The sequence below is a fragment of the Micropterus dolomieu genome, linkage group LG11, assembly GCF_021292245.1.
Source record: "Micropterus dolomieu isolate WLL.071019.BEF.003 ecotype Adirondacks linkage group LG11, ASM2129224v1, whole genome shotgun sequence".
NCBI lineage: Eukaryota > Metazoa > Chordata > Actinopteri > Centrarchiformes > Centrarchidae > Micropterus > Micropterus dolomieu.
Genome location: NC_060160.1, coordinates 1,023,883 through 1,040,235, shown reverse-complemented (window position 1 = coordinate 1,040,235; position 16,353 = coordinate 1,023,883). Strand labels below are relative to the sequence as shown.

The following is a 16,353-nucleotide window of genomic DNA, read 5'->3' as shown; positions in this document are numbered from 1 at the left end:
TAGAGCTGCACGCTGTCACCTTTTAACAGTTTGTAAGTTCAGGTTGCTAGTTCTGTTCAAGCCTAAATGTTGTTAAGCACCCTCTGACATTCTCAAGTGCTCTGAGGAAAACGGCCAAACAGACTGAGTAAAATGAGTATACCTTGCATATTGATTAAATATTGAATTTGCTTTTTTCTCATGCAGTAGTTTTGGTGTTACTAAACCTCCATAGATTTATTCTCTGTGTGTGTTTGTATACTGTAAGACTGAAAAGTGCTTGGTGTTATTTTTTTTTTGTGTGGGTGTTGCTCCAGCTGCCCCAGACTCTAACTTACTCTCTCACACACACACACACACACACACACACACACACACACACACACACACACACACACACACACACACACACACACACACACACACACACACACACCCTACTTGACCCCCTCAGTCTAAACAGTTGCTCATGCCACTTCACTGGAGGCGAGAGCAGCCAGACTCTGACTGTAAATGTCCTTCTTGATGATCAAATGATATTGGCAAATAAATCCTGGTATTAGGTGTCTTGACGTCTCACTTTGCATAGATTTTGAGGTCCTGCTGTCCTCATGCCTTGTGTGGACATTGAATCTCTCCACCCCCATGACATTATCACACTGATTTTTAACTGTGCATGGTGATTTTCTTGCAGCTCTCAGCAGAAACTCAAACCGCTTTTGAGAGATTTAAAATGCCCTTTCAGTTTACGTTGTAACTGGTGTTTAACCAGTTGTCTTAATTACATTTGCTGGGCTTTTGTCAGGTAATGGCTCATTGGCTTTCTCTGAAACCCACAAATTCTAGGGGTCTTTCTAGAGGTAAAGTGGTTGCAGTGACAGATGGGACAGTGGTGAAGTCTTCAGACCGCCCACTCTGTACATGACAGGGGTGTGTGGCCAGGAATCTTGGGCCGAGTGCACAAGAGCCCTCCCTACAACTTACTTTATCACACACTTAATATTCATTTATTTATCAATAATCAGGGTCATTAATGATTTAAATACTATAAAAACACCCTAAGTCAGAGGGATTTTGATTTAGACTGCACTGTTATTACATTAGTTGCTGTTTTGTTGTTTTTCCTTTTGAAGCAGTTTTGTTTGTGGTTTGCAGATTTCATTTAAAGACCAGAACAGTTATTAAAGTATGTAAGAATTATAAAGGTGCACTGGAGGGTCGCAGAGTGTCAGCATGCTTTAAAGTGCTTGTGAAATGGTCGAACAGTATGTTAACTCCCTGCCCCCCCCCCACACACACACACACACACACACACACACACACACACACACACACACACACACACACACACACACACACACACACACACACACACACACACCTCTGCAATGTCAGATCGTTGCATTCACCAATGTTTGCAACTTTCCTAAATGGACGACCACGTCCACTTCATGCAGTAATTGGTCTGGTGTGTGGCGTTGAGGGCAGTGGCTCTCTTAAGCTTTTGTTTTCACACAACTACTTGTCACTTTTCACGTGTAACATCACAAATATCTTCGAGGAGAGAGTGTCCTAAAATGTGCACCATTATCCCCATTTGTAAGAGTAATGGTGATGAGACTACAAAGACGCGCAAAACATACAGATCAGGGAGGGAGGGTGACGTCACCGGAAATAGAATTTCAGGTGTGGCTGTTTGGAACAAGCACAAACTGTCTTGACATCAGACGTGTTCAGAAGAATCGTCTTACAAACTGGTTTGCTTCAAACACAGCCTTAGGTGGTCAGTATTTCTGTCTGTACCCCTGCAACCCCACTCTGCCGGTGTTGAAGGTTTAAGACAATGGAAATAAATATCGAGAGCCTGATTTATCTTATGTCCAGAAACTGAAACTAAAACCCATCAGTGAGCCTCACCGCTGCACTGGGTGACATGTTCCTTCCTCACCATGAACACACACACATACACCGTCCTGCTGCCCCAAATACACACTATTACACCAGATTTATTAATCCGCCGCTGCAAATAGTCCCTAACAAATACACTATTTCCTCCTTAACAAAGAAAGAAGAACAAAGCAGCCTCAACAAAAAAAGTGACACACGTGCACTCACGCTGTTTTACACAAAGAGGAACAACACACACATACAGCACCTGTACACACACGCACTCAGAAATATGCAGATGCAAGAATGCGCAGCCACACACGAACAGTGATATTGTGAATTTATGCTCACACACACTCGGAGTGTGAAGTTTTGCTTCCAGCAGGTTCCTCTGATCCTTTATGTGCTTCCTCTATTTTTAGCCACCTCATTAAACTGGTGCTAATGATTCTTAGCCGTGTAAATGGTCTGATAAGCTAATTATTGGAGGAGAAAAACCTATTTCCATCCCACCCACATAAATGCCTCTCTGCTCCGTTAAAGCCTGTGTGATTAATAGCAGGGGTTTGGCGTGCGCTGTGTGTTTTTATTTTTACTGGAGAGAAATTCCCTGCATCCAGTGAAAGTGGAAACATTGACATTAAACTGATCTGATGTTTTTTGTTTGTTCTTCATTTTTAAGTGTTGAGATGTTTGAATCAATCACCAGTATTGTTGGACTGTGACTGAGGATTAGTTTGAGATGTTCATGCTTGACTGATGCAGTCCTCCTTTCTCTTTCTCTTTCAGTTGCTCTCCTCCGTCATAATACCTTCTGTAGTCCTCTGCATCTTTCTCTATATAGTTTGTCTCATTCATGGTCTCTTTTTACAGTGTTTATTTCTCTCTCAGCCAGAAGGGAGTAGTTTACTAAGTACACTGACTCATATTCTACTCTAGTTTTACTTCCTATTTAGCTTTTAGGGAAGAAAAAACAAGGAAGGAAGAAATAAAAAATAGAAGATGTATGCTGCTGAGATCAGATTGTGTTCACACATCTAAATGAAAACTTAAACAAGAGCAGAATTAGGCATATACCCACTGAGAGTTAACATTACAAAGAGCACTAAATTTTTATCCATAACCCAGCCTCCTAGGTGCCTTCCAAACCCGAGAGCTGAGCCCAGGAGAGCCCTCCACGTCAGTTGTTGCTGACACTAACTGACCCCACTCTGACCAGTCTCACAACAACGCTGCTTTCCAAGCACCAATCGGAGTCAACCAAAGTATAACCTAATCTAAAGAAACATATTTTGAACATTGGTAAGAATAACGAAAAGTATATTAGATTTTTATCTGACCCTAGAAGGAGATGATGAACTGGCAGAATGTCTCTCCGCTGTCAGAGATAGAAAGCAGAGACCGATCCTACGTCCAGGCTCAGTGACCACAAACAACTGGAAATGTAAGACACAAAAAAAGGACAACAGAATATGTGGTCAGTGTTGGACAGGTGAGACTGAGACGTACCTCCTCCTACCTTTACTTTAACAAGTTCATAACTTAGTTCTTTGAAAACTGCATGCTAACATGCATGTTTACCATGTTCACCTTCTTCATGACATTATGGTGTCGGCATGCTAACATTTGCTAACTGGCACTAAACACAGGTTGGTATATTGGACAAAACATTTGACCTGAGGGGAACATGAATGTGTGAACTAAATTTTGTGCCAATCCATCCAGTAGATGCCGTGATGTTTTAATCTGGATCAAAGTGGTGGAGTGACCAACCGACATCGGCATCTCTGAAGCCAAGCAGCATCTGAGTGAACACCGTGCAGATTTCACTTCACAACATAGTCCAAAAAAGGAGAAAAACATGAACTAAACTGATAAATAATCAGATCTGTGTCAGTTTGTGACGAGCATCATCACAGCAGGTCTGTCACCACGGTGCAGGAAGTAGCCGATGAACAAGCCTGGGCATGTTGGCTGACCCTGCTGCACATCTAAGGATCCAGAGGAATCAGAGTTGTGTGTGTGGGTGGGCCGACTGTGGAGGAGACGGTGCAGAGGTTCATCTATATAGCTGTCGGTGATTCGTCGCGTAGGTTTACGGAGGGATGGCTGGAGGGAAGAAGAGGCAGAGGCGGGTTAAGTTACACAGCCTTAAATCATGTTAGCATGTTTGGTTTTTACACGGATGCTTCTGTGACATCAGGTCTTAATTTTTCATCGGTACACACACACACACACACACACACACACACACACACACACACACACACACACACACACACACACACACACACACACACACACACACACACACTGATGCGTTACAGGGGAGGTACTGTAGATGATGAGGCCATCAGCTGTAGGAAGGTCAGAACACCTTCTGACCAACGTCCGAATCGCTGAGAGCAGAAGTCAAAGAAGACCATTACAAAAGTCCGTTCCATTTTTCACATTTTAAAACCTATAACTTTTTGCAATTTAAGCATATTTAAGTCACTTGGATGTGGAAAATAAAAAGTCCTAATAGTGAAGAAGGGTTTAGCCTCACTGCAAGGTGACACCCTCAGACACCTTCAGATAATTTGAGGAAGAAAAAAAAAACCAAAAAGGAATAAAATATTATGTTTAATAAGTAACATTTGTAATTTTATTTTTTAAAATGTAAACATTTATCCAAATACTGGCATATTGTCATTAAGAACAAATAAAAAAAACAAATGTGAGTAATGCTTCATCGTCAGACCCTGATCTGTTTATTATTCCTGAATAATTTCAGCTCATTTATACAGCGCAAACACAACTGACTAAAATGCACAAGTGAAGGGATTGTAGGGGGGCTCAAGCACCCTGAGCATATGCCTAAATATTCTGTATTCTTCTTGACTTTTATGACAAGTATCTTTTTTGTCTAATCACCATAATGTTTTTCTCAATCTATTATAATTGAAAAACCCACTTGGAAAACGCAACGATACGTGTAGGCCAGGCCAAGAAACAAGGCTAGTTTTTAGCCATGTTGGAAAGGCTTACAGTAGAAACATTGGTATAGCGCCCTCCCCTCTCAGCTAAACTGAACATGAAATAAGTTGGATCAACATATTATGGGTTGCACGGGGCAAAATGAATCCCTGAACAGCAAGTGCTGGACCTGAGTAGTCACCAGCCCTGGCTTCATAAACTACAGTCTCCAGAGGTGTGTCACAAAGCTGAAGTGGCCCCGGGCAGTTTGGGCTTACCGGCTGCCTGCACAGCCATCAGTGTTACAGCCTCCCATCGGCCTGCTTTCACTCTCTCACGTTACAAGTGTTGCAAATAAAACGCTCGATTAACTATGGGTTTCCAAAATACTTACTGTTTGGTAATCCCCGTAAGAAAATGTCACAAACTAACCAAAGCTGCACTTTGCAGCTGCTGCAAGACTGGTTTCAAGGTGGGCTGAACAGTGTTAATACCAATAACAGCAATTTAAAGGTGTAGCCATCAATCTTAGAGTGCTCCTGCTATGATTAAGTGCTTTAATAAGCTGCCTCCGCTGCGAGTGTTGAAAACAAAGTCCGTCCTGCAGATCAATTTGTTTAAACTGGGCATTGAAATCATCTTCAACGATTACTGTTATCAGCCGCCAGGCAGCTTAACTCTTATGACAGAACTGGACATTTGGATGCTTGTTACATATCCCAGACTTGTGTTTTTGGTCACCCTCTCGCCGTCTGCACCTGCTGACTGTGTTTCCCTCCGTGACGCCACTGTCACCGGTAATAATAACCTCTTGTGAACAAGCATAAACAGACATTAAGCCTGCTGCTACTCCAGCCTGCACTTAAAAGATCGAGCCTGGACGCAGCTTTGCCCCCGTATAAATTGTCTCCCTGGGTGTACAGTAATTAGAGAGATCAGCTCAGGCTGTAAGCTCTATTAAGTTGCTGTCTGTAGCGCCCTCAGGTGGAAAAGCATGTTAATAAAATCATGGAGAAGCCCTGATTTTAAAAACAGGTGACTGGTGCCTTTTATTTGCGTAACATTTTTAGATTATTCTTACGGGAATGTTGCAGGGATTGCGTTTCCACACCTTTGTTGGGAAGGATGAGTGGGCAGCACTTGGCTATAAGTGTGGTCTCACATAGAGGTCAGAGGTCAGGAGGTTGTTGGCCTTTGACGTTAAGACGTCAAGCGGCAGACAGCCAGTCTCACCTCTCGGTTCACCTCTTGTTGCTCTCAGCTGATTTACAAAGTGTCAAATGGGGAGAAAGCACCGGAGTCTGGCGCACAGAGGGAACACATTTGAATTTAAATGATCATTTACATTTTCTTATTTCCGATTTTCTTATTTGTTTATTTTATACATCAGAATCACATGTGGCATATTATGGTTTATGGGGCATTTTGTTGAAGCTTGATGAAGCACAATTTATTTTGCATCACACACCATTTTGTGAAATGATAAGGCCTCTGTCATTTTAGTTTGGTATGCAATCGATCTACACAAACTGATTGCCACATGGTTAACCTGGAGCCTTTGGACCCCGGAGGGTCTGGGGCCACAGGGCAGTAGCTCACTTTGCCCTGTTGGTTATCCAACCTTCCATCAGACTTTGTGGACAGGGCTCTACTGCAAGTGTTTTTAAAAGACTGCATACAAAAACTGTGGGTTTAGTGTCCATCTACAGCTTTTTTGCTGTTAAAGAAAGTAATAAGTCAACAAAATAATGAGATAAATATTAATTAATATAAATTAAATAACACTGACACAAAGCAACCCTTTCCCACCACAAACGTCCATATTATTCAGTTATCACCTGGTGACTGTCGGCTCTGCAGCACACCGGTCCTGTTTGATCTGCCGACCCCCCCACCGCCACCCCTTGCTGTGTCGCCTGTGATTGAAGATGTGTGTGTGTGCGTCTCTTTTGAACTTCGCCCTAATAGGAAGCCAGGCTGCACGTCAAGCTTCAAACTCAGTTGTGTGGCCCCGACCTGAGGGCCCAAGTTTGTTTAGCTGCCGTTCAAGTGCTCTTAAATGGAGATGTCTTCTGGTGTGTGTGTGTGTGTGTGTGTGTGTGGTGGGGGAGATGGTGGCAGACCCTGGGGTGATGAATGGCTTGTCTCCCTCCCCTCCCCCACCCTTCCTTCACCCATTTGCAGCTGATCACCTGTTCTTTGGTCACAGGGAGGGGGGTCTGTGGGTTTGGAGGTGGTTGTTTGTGTGTGTGTGTGTGTGTGTTGGGAGTAGCTAGTTGTAACCAGCTCTGCAGTTGGTCTGTCTGTGTTCTTGTACTTCTATGTTTGTGAGATTTAGACTTTAACACTGAGGACATTTTGTAGACAGTTCCTGACTTCCTGAAACAAAAATTTTAAGATCTGGTTTTAGGGTTAAGGTCAGAATTGGGTTTAAGTTTAGAAGTTTAGTGCATGCTTAGGATTAGGGGCTAAGGAGTGTATTATGTATATCTCAAATGTCTGTGTGTGTGTGTGAGAGAAAAAAATGTATGTGTGAGGAAAGAGGACACACTCGCAGGTCAAACCCACACTGGGGGCCTATGTGAAAGGGCCAATGTGTCAACCAACCCTCCTCCCAACCAGGGTTGGCCGTGGGTCGTGAGTCTTTTCCCGTGTGTGTGTGTGTGTGTGTGTGTGTGTGTGTTACAGTGACTACTGTGCCTGCTGGGGGACTACACATTCTTGCATGTTGGCATTTTCTCTGGCTGCAGGAACGACAACTGTGTTCACTGGAATTAATTAGAGAGGAGGAGGCCGAGTTACAACAAGTGAAATATAGAAACAGTAAAGTGCTTTATAGAAACCTTTATTTAAACAGGAAAAGTCTCTTTTATGAGGGAGTCCTGTATAGCACAAGTAAAACACAATACATAAATTAAAATACAATACAAAGTGTACAAGATATTTAAATAAATTTAAATAAACTTTATTTATTTAAACTTTAAATATGTAAAACAAACGAAATGTAGAGATTTATCTATCATTAATTAAAAACAAGTGCATATGTCCATCAGAGTGTCTGATATTTTTTTTTTTTAAAGCAGCTAAGGAAAGCTTTAAAGCTGCACTCACCAATATTTCTATTGACAATTGGAATAAATGACTCCATGTTACACGAAGGGTGCCGCTTGTAGTGAACTCTTCATGACTCAACTCTGCTCCAATAGGATCATAATGTTGCTCTGTGTCTGAGTGTGTGGTTGGTCAGTTTTATCTGTATTTCTGTGTCATGCCAAACATCCGGCCCATCCCACATGAGATTACAAGACGCCGCTATTTTACAAAACCATACACAAAAAACTACTTCTATATTCTTTCAAATAAGTTAAATGAAATAATTCAAATGAACTGTACGCTGAAGAGAAGTGCTGCATTCCTACAGTTTGTCCTGTTGAAGAGCATATGTGAACGCCTGACTCAATCTTTGTGCGTTATCCATATTTACAAAATCAACATTCAATAATATATACTGTAATTTATTTTAACTTACTAAACAACATATTCCAAAGTTCCCAGTAAAAAGGGCAACTGCAAACAATCATACAGTGGAGTTTCAACATTAGCTCAGTCTCTTGGGAATCAGAGGGTTGCTAGTTCAAGTCCAGCACAGACCCGGCCCTGAAACCCTAATTGCTCCCAGTGCTGCTCCTAATTAGGATTAAGGAGCTTTATTGATGGCCGTTTCAACTTCACTATGAGTGCGATCATTATCAAGGTCCTCCTTTACTCCCTTAAGATTTGTCTCTCTATTACATTTTTCCTTTAACGTGTTTAAACCGTAGACTGTATAAAAGAAGTGTAGCATGTTGGCCGTCGCCATCTTGTTTTTTAAAACCAGAAATGACCATATTTAGAAGAGAGGGTGGAGCTGGGGAGGGATATGCATGCAATAACTTTCAAAACTGAACAGAATATTAATATGTTTTGTTTTCCATGATTACTGTGTGGATATTTTAGCACAAATTGTCCCACAAGCTGGAACTGGCATGTAAAGCATAAAGGAAGAGCAAGTCATACACGCAAAACATAATCAGAATAATGTTATTTGAAAAGACTAATACTGTATTTTTCTTACTGTTTGTGCAGCTAAACATTCTAATTTCTACATAGTTGACTTTTCTTATTCAGTATACACAGCTCTGAACTAGTAAACCTTCTGCTTTAGTGTTTCTTCCACATTGTTAAGTTCAAACAAGAAACAGTACAGTACAGAAGGGAGTTTGTTTTCAACGGTGCAGCTGCAGAACTTGTCTCTGAATGACATCAGCGCAGACAGTCCTTCTTCTGTTGTTTGCAGCTTCATAAAGGAGTTGTTTATATTTCAAAACTCCCAGATCACAGACAGGAAGATCATCATTATGCTTGTAGATCACAGGAGCGATGTAGGTGATGTGTGTTTTAAGTTGGATTTTCCCTTTAAGCCTCTTAAGGCCTGCACTTGAGAAACAGCTGTAACTCTGTGATCCTGAGCGCTTTGTTTGTGTTCATCCTTTCTGACTTTCAGCAGAAAAGGGGAGCATTTCAGCCGCTTTTTTCTGCTTCTTTGTTGTTTGGGGGCTTCACGAGAAATTAAATCTTAGTGTGGTGGCAGAGCACCTCCTCACAGAGACCTAAAAAAACAGCACTGCCACAAATAATGCTGACACACAATACCATATCAACGCAGCCCTCCATTGTCCGGGCCAGAGTAAGGCGATTCTGTTTGTCATCTTTGGCAACAAAAGCTACCAGCTGCCTTTGTGCAGCCAACAAGTGTCGTTATTCAACCCCACAAACGTATCAGTCAGCTTAAACCGTGGTGGGGTGATAAATCTCTGTAGAGTGAAATGATGTTCTCCTGTGGAAGCTGAAGAGGCCCGTGAGGCAGGTTTCCTGGCTGTAGATGTGGGTGTTGTAGTACACGTCGCTATCACAAGAATGGGGAGTGTGGAGGCTTTTCACCCTCACATTCCTCTCTCGCGGTTGCTTGTATTGTTGGCAACAAAGACGTTAAATCAAATTAGACTGTTGTAATCATTTCAAGCCTCTCTGGTGGTTGCTAAGAGGGTTAAAAATGGAGAAAAGGTCGCTGTAACAGCTATTTTTTCTCAATAACTCTTAAAACTTTCTCAATAAAGTACTTTATATCAGTACAATTCCTCTTTTAATACTGGGGAACTGCACTGGGACCTGCTCAACGCTGTGATTTCAAGAAGCAAGACCTTTGCTTTATTAAGCTCTTGGAGGTCTGAAATCGGTTTGGTTCCAAAGGTTTGATTCCTGGTAGCAGGACCTCCAGCTTGGTAGTGCGTTCCCAGTGAAAAGAAAGATTTGCCGTGTTGGATTAAATGGAAAGTCAGACGAGGGCTCTTGCCGTACTAGTTAGACTCTTGACGCTAGAGTTCTTAATTTTACTTAAAGGGGCAATATGTAGTTTCCAGCACCCACTAACGGTGCGGTTTTAAGATTGCAACCAGTTGTGTGCTCGCTTGAACTTATGAGCGAGCATAATCCGAAACACGACCGCTTTAAAACAGAGATCCCACAATAAACGCGATAACACAGGCATGCCGGCTGTGGCTTTTCACACAGACATGTTCAGGCTTTGTTACTTCAGCGTTCCCGGCTCATACAGCGCAGCGCATAAAAGGCAGTGTGACGGCGGCTATAGACAGACAGGGAGACAGCTTCACACAAACTCGGGTAAACTCCCACTGCAACGTTACAGTAATATTTTTATCAGCTTGAGGTTGAACTAATCCATGCTCGTTATAAATGAGATTGTTCACTTTATAACAGTTAGACCGCAGTAAGTAACGTTACTGTAGTGAATGGTTCTTCCACTTTGATGTTTTGCGCCATTTTGTTGCAGTATTGTATATTATGTGACATCCCGACCCGGTGCCTTCACATTTAAAGCAGAATAGTGGTTGCTCCAAGCAACAGAGAAAACAGGCGTGTTTCTTTTCTAAATGAGGCTACAGCGCATTGACAAAAATTAGATTTATCAATAAGTGATTGTAAAACTATAGCCCCTTTAAACCTGCAATAACTGATTCTTTTTTTGGCCAAGGGGCAGTGGAAACACGCTGAAACGTGTTCGAAATGACTGCGGCTGACTTTCACCGACTTACTATTAGTGATGTGCGATACCACTTAATTCCTATCCGATCCAATACCAAGTAATACCCAGGTTGGTATTGCCGATACCAATACTTTTTGCATATTTTATTTCTAGTTTAATGTGACCTCCCCCTTCCCGTTTCTGTATTTATGAGAGAAATAAGGATTCACCAATTCAAAATAATAGCTGCATAATAACAAGACATCAAACTACTGTCATATTCTTTAATTATAATAAAAATATCCTGCTCAGAACCGCCGCTTCATAACATCATCATATTACTTTGACTTGATCTCAGATGTTTAGCGAAGTGTTGCCAAAGTATTTCACTGTCTTTGCACACACATCACACAGAGTAACATTATTACCGTCACAGCTAGAATGCAGCCAGACGTGACTGTTTTTACAGTCAGCCAGAGTCAGTATTCAATCACGGGAAATGTAAAGGGCTGCAGCGGCTCACTTCAAAGAAGCTCCGTCACAGAGACGTAGCGCAAGCATGACTTTGACAGGCGGAAGGAAAAGTAGTTCCTTTCAACCCAGTATAATTAGACCATCCTGGTGACAGTAAGATACTTAAGATAAAACACATACTCTGCTTCACAAATTACTGAGTTTAGATATCGATCCTTTTATATGAATATCAATCCTGGAGCAGGAAACGTTGGTATCAAAAACATTGATACTTTAGGAACGATCAGTACTTACTATTCAAACGTGAAGTCAAGTCAGACACAATAACCTTCGGTATACTGCGTGAGCTTACTGTGAGCTTAGATCAATGACACCTCAAAAGGTGGTTCCAACTTTGTGCAGCCAGAGAAAAGCAACTGCGGCCGCCGGACTCAGCGACTGAGACTAAGAGTCCAATATTCTCTCTCTGTTAGCTCTGTGTTTGGTCTCTACCACCTCTCTGGCTCTTTAGCTGCTAAGTGCTCCACTATGTTCACCAGCTGCTCTCTAACTGTGTCTGTCTGCTGTTTGCTGCAGTGTACTGTGGGTTTTTACAGGTCCTCAACTGTCTCAAAATGACACTATGAGAGCAGTAAGAGTGAACAAAAACAGTAAAATTGCGGGTCAGACAGCTGAATCATGAGCTGAAACTCATTATAAAGCTCTGTAAAGCAGAGGTGAGCTGCAGATTCACGTTACAGTACGCTGTAGGTTCATCACTACGAGCGACACCTTTCACAGTGTCATCTGAACAGGATCATCATAAGGGGGGGTTCGAAGCTTTAGAAGCTGATGTTGCTACTACCACAAGGTTGTTGCCGCGGTTAAAGGGACAGTTCGTAACAAGCTGTTCTAAATGGCCACACTCAAAAAGGCTGCCCTCATAGATAGGGGCGAAACATGATGAATCGTTTCGGGATAATGGCACATACTTTCGGACAGTGTCTTGTTAAAAGCAGCCACAGCATTGCACTCGTTTAAACTAACGATTCTTTTCATTGTCGAATAATCTGTTGATTCATTTATTGCTTAGTCGCTTAGTTGTTTGGTCTATAAAATGTCTGATTATAAAAATAGTTGCAGATAAATTTAATACAACTAATCGATTAATCATTGCAGCTCCACACTCGTTCGTACCCCTGAAGACTAAGCTGAATGAATGAAGGATGAAATGAGAGCTTGAGAGAGCAGTTCAAACTCCACCTTTCACACCTCCACACACTTGACCAACTGCAACAAAACAGCATGTCATGCTTAGCTGCTGGGTCATATCCACTTCTCTTAAAACACCCCTGGCCCATCCCCCAAATGGACGGGAGAACACTGCACCAAACTAAAACACCCGTGGTCCGTGGAGGAGCTTTGAGTTAAAGGGATTTTGTACGTGACATGTTGAAAGTTGCTCAGGTCTCGTGTTTCTGGGTGTCTCTTAAACACACAGTGAGTGTTGGGATTATCTTGTGATCTGCGGAGCAGCGCTAGGCGGCTTTGTGCTGTACAGGAAGTGTGTAATGATATCCCGATGCTTCCCCGTGTCCTGGGGGCTGTAAACCACATAAAGGAGAGAAAACAATACCGCCAGCGCCGGAAATCCTGCCATCACAGACAGGTGGGGTGACGGTGGCTGTCCTGCCTCCCTCCCTCCTTCCCTCTCTGTCTCTACCTCATCCATAATGTTTTTCTTTTGCCTCTCACTTCTCCTCCTTATCTCTTATCTGTCACACTCTCACCTTCTCTATTTTTTGTTGCCCCACTTTCCTTTTCTCCTTCTCTACATTTATCTAACGTTGTCTTTTTCTCACCTCCTCTCTGTTCGCTCTTCTGAACATCCTATCTCCTGCCTGTCTTTTCCTCTTATATGCACTCTTACATGCTCACCTCCACATTTGTCTCTCTCCTCCTCTTCTTAAGGTGTGCTCAGACTGAATGTGAAGCACATTTGAGAGGCTGCACTATAACATATACATACATACATATAACTCCTTTTTCAAACTTGCTTTAGTGGCATTGTAAGGAGCATAAAGGGACCAATCATGAATAAATCTACCTTGTACAGAGGAACAGCGAGCCAGCTGAAGAGCTAGGTGATGAGACATATGTTAACTTTATTAGTTGAAATAAAAAAATGGAAATTATGGCACACTAACATCTGGGTAATTTAGTTTCAGAGTAGCAGTTAACTGCCATGTTTGTAGTCGTTAAGCTACCTTTGAGTCACATATTGAAATGTATTAAACTGAAGAACAGAATAGAAGAATAATGGATAATAATGGACATATCAACAGATATTTTGATAACATTTTATTACTATTATATATCTAACTTCTTATTATACTTTGTGGTCCTTTTCCCCTTTCTATGGAAGCCCTTAGCGGCCATCCATTCAAATATTTTTTTTACTCCGTTTTCCTGTGATAATGGGATCATTTTCTCATGTTCTCAAGATAACAAACCGTTGCTGAATACAGGGGTCGGCAGGTGCGTTTCTTTAGGACAATTTCATGAACTTTTTCAGTGTCACTGGTTAGCTCAGTTGTTAAGGCACAGGACTCATAATCCTCAAACTGTGTGTTCAACTTGTGCTTTCAACAACTTTTCTTTTTTTATTGTCTTCTTTAGCAAAGTTGTTATGAAGAGATTCAGGGGAATCCAATCGCACATTTCCCCAAGGCTGTTTCAAAGGTGCCAAAATATCCGTCTGGAAGTGTGTAACGTTAAATGGATTCCCCTGAATGAGAAGCGCAGGAATTTTCTCAGCCTGGGACTGATGGGGAAATGAAAAGTCCATAGGTTGATGGATGTGGACCAATCACCGGGATGCACACAGTCCAGCATGGGCTTTATTGTGAGCATGTGAAACAGTGTCTTCATGAGAACTTTGTTGAAGAGGATTATAAAAAAGCAAAAAGGTCATTGAGGACTGTACACGCAACCCTAAGAGAACCCTGTGAGACCCGTGCTCTACCAACTGAGCTAACCAGTGATACTAAAGACCACACTGAAATTGCCATTGAAAAACGTTCCTGCCGACTGTTTTGTAGGGCTGCAGCTAACGATGATTTTAGTATTCAAAGCTATTGATTATTTCAACAATGTCTTGAAGTCGTCGTTCACACTACCTGACTGATCGGTGACAGGGACACACACACACTACAGGAGATGACAGCGGCTGTGTCACCCGACGCAGGTTTCCAAACCTCGTTTTATCAAGAAAACACACGTGAAATGTGAAACAGGAAATGAGCGATCCTGCACACGAAACAGCTGTTTGTTATTATAAAGATAGTGATTATAAAGACAAAGAATATATGTGAAAGGATGGATTAGCGCACGCAGGTAGCAGGGATTGTCTGAGCTACAGAGAGAGCTGGATGTGCTGCTCCCCGACACCCAGTGAACTCATGACTGTGAGGTTACAACTGACGGCCCAACCACAAGAACAACAAACGCACGTGTGTTCATTTCCAGCTGAGGACTGCGGCTTACTTTGGCTAGCCTTCAACTCAACAATCAATCATGATTTCAGTTAAATGCTAAAGTTGCTGTCACTGTTACCTTGTGCAAATTCTATGAATTTTATTAATTGATTTAATCGAGGAATTGTTTCAGCCCTACTGTTTTGTTATCTCAACATCACGAGAAAATTATCCCATTATCACAGGGAGAAAAATTGAATCGATGGCAACTTAGGGCTTCCATACATTTCTTTTATTGTGCTATATATCTTTTTTTGTGCATGTAATAGGTAACATGTAAAAGCCCAAACTTTACCCCAAAGGGAGTTCCCCTGCTCTGAACTGCCTGAAAACAGCTTGTTTTTGTCCAGCCTTCCAAAACCTCTCTGCGCCACTTTTAACACACGTCATAATGCTCGCCTAGCAGCTAGTGTGACACGCCCTCAAAATCACTGGTGGAGAAACACACTGAGCTGCAGCACACATAGTGGCAGTGTGTCCGCCCGCTGCCTCCCCTCACCCCCACCCTCCCCACCAAATGTTAGAGACCCTCAATGGACATAAAGCCCTAACTGTGTAGAGACAGGGCTCAGGTAAAACGCTATGAAAAAATAACTTACCACCCTGAAGCAAGATCGTGTTTACTGGCTTGTAAGGACCTGCCTTATTTTGGTTCTGATTGTTTTAGTTCTTAACTAGGTACTGTGCATGTGCAACTACAGGCAAAGATCAAATAGAAGCGAGATGCTTCACTCGGTAGCTAAAACAGGGCGTTCAACACACAGGGTGAAAAGAGGTGCTGAAGCAATGTGCAGTATGACAAAAATATAGTGTTTTAATTTCCCTTTCTCTGTCTCTCTACTTATTTATTTTTCTTCTCTTTGCCTCCTCTGACTCCTCTTCTACACTCCACCTCTCTCTCCTTTGTCTATCTTCCACTCTTCTTTCTATGCCTATCCTTTCTTTCTCACAATGTCATCCTTTTATCCTTTATCTCAAAATTTTCTTTCTCCTCCACTTCTATTTGTCTTCCCTTCACTCTTTCACCTACCTGTCCTCATTCTCTCTTCTATCTCTCTTTCCCTACCTCTTATCAGCTCAATCTTACTCACATGTCATCTCTGCCTTTCTAATCTCATTCTCTCTCCTCCTATCCGTGTCTCATCCCTCTTCCTCTCATCCTCCCTCTCTCCCTGCCTATCCGTTACAGCGTCTTCTCTGTTGTTTTGGCTTTCTCTCTGTCGTTGCATAAACGCTGTCACCCCGGCTCTGCCACCAGCCATCGGCTCTGCTCGGTAGATTGATGGTGGGAAGAGAAGAGATGGTGTTTATTTTGATTCTTCGCCTGTCTTATCTGACGGGACCTGTAATTATCTCCTTGGAATGAGGAGGTTTGTGGAAGGAAATGGCTTCTGCAGAGTTTGAAGTGACAGTGGAGAAGATGTGTGTGTGTTCCTGCTCGCACATAATGTGTAATCA

General features: G+C 42.2%; 1 protein-coding gene and 1 long non-coding RNA gene across 5 annotated transcripts in view; one reads left to right on the top strand and one right to left on the bottom strand.

Moving 5' to 3' along the window:
* The window catches only part of LOC123978972 (transcription factor IIIB 90 kDa subunit-like), a 167,183-nt gene that overhangs the window by 70,492 nt on the left and 80,338 nt on the right, over positions 1-16,353 (bottom strand). The gene's annotated exons all lie outside the window — the stretch shown is intronic.
* On the top strand, positions 3,016-4,589 carry LOC123978974. Of its 2 annotated transcripts, none has more exons than XR_006827109.1 (3): positions 3,016-3,131; positions 3,212-3,358; positions 3,595-4,589. It is a non-coding gene; the product is annotated as an uncharacterized LOC123978974 (long non-coding RNA). The 2 variants fall into 2 exon arrangements; XR_006827110.1 differs by having other exon boundaries at positions 3,592-4,589.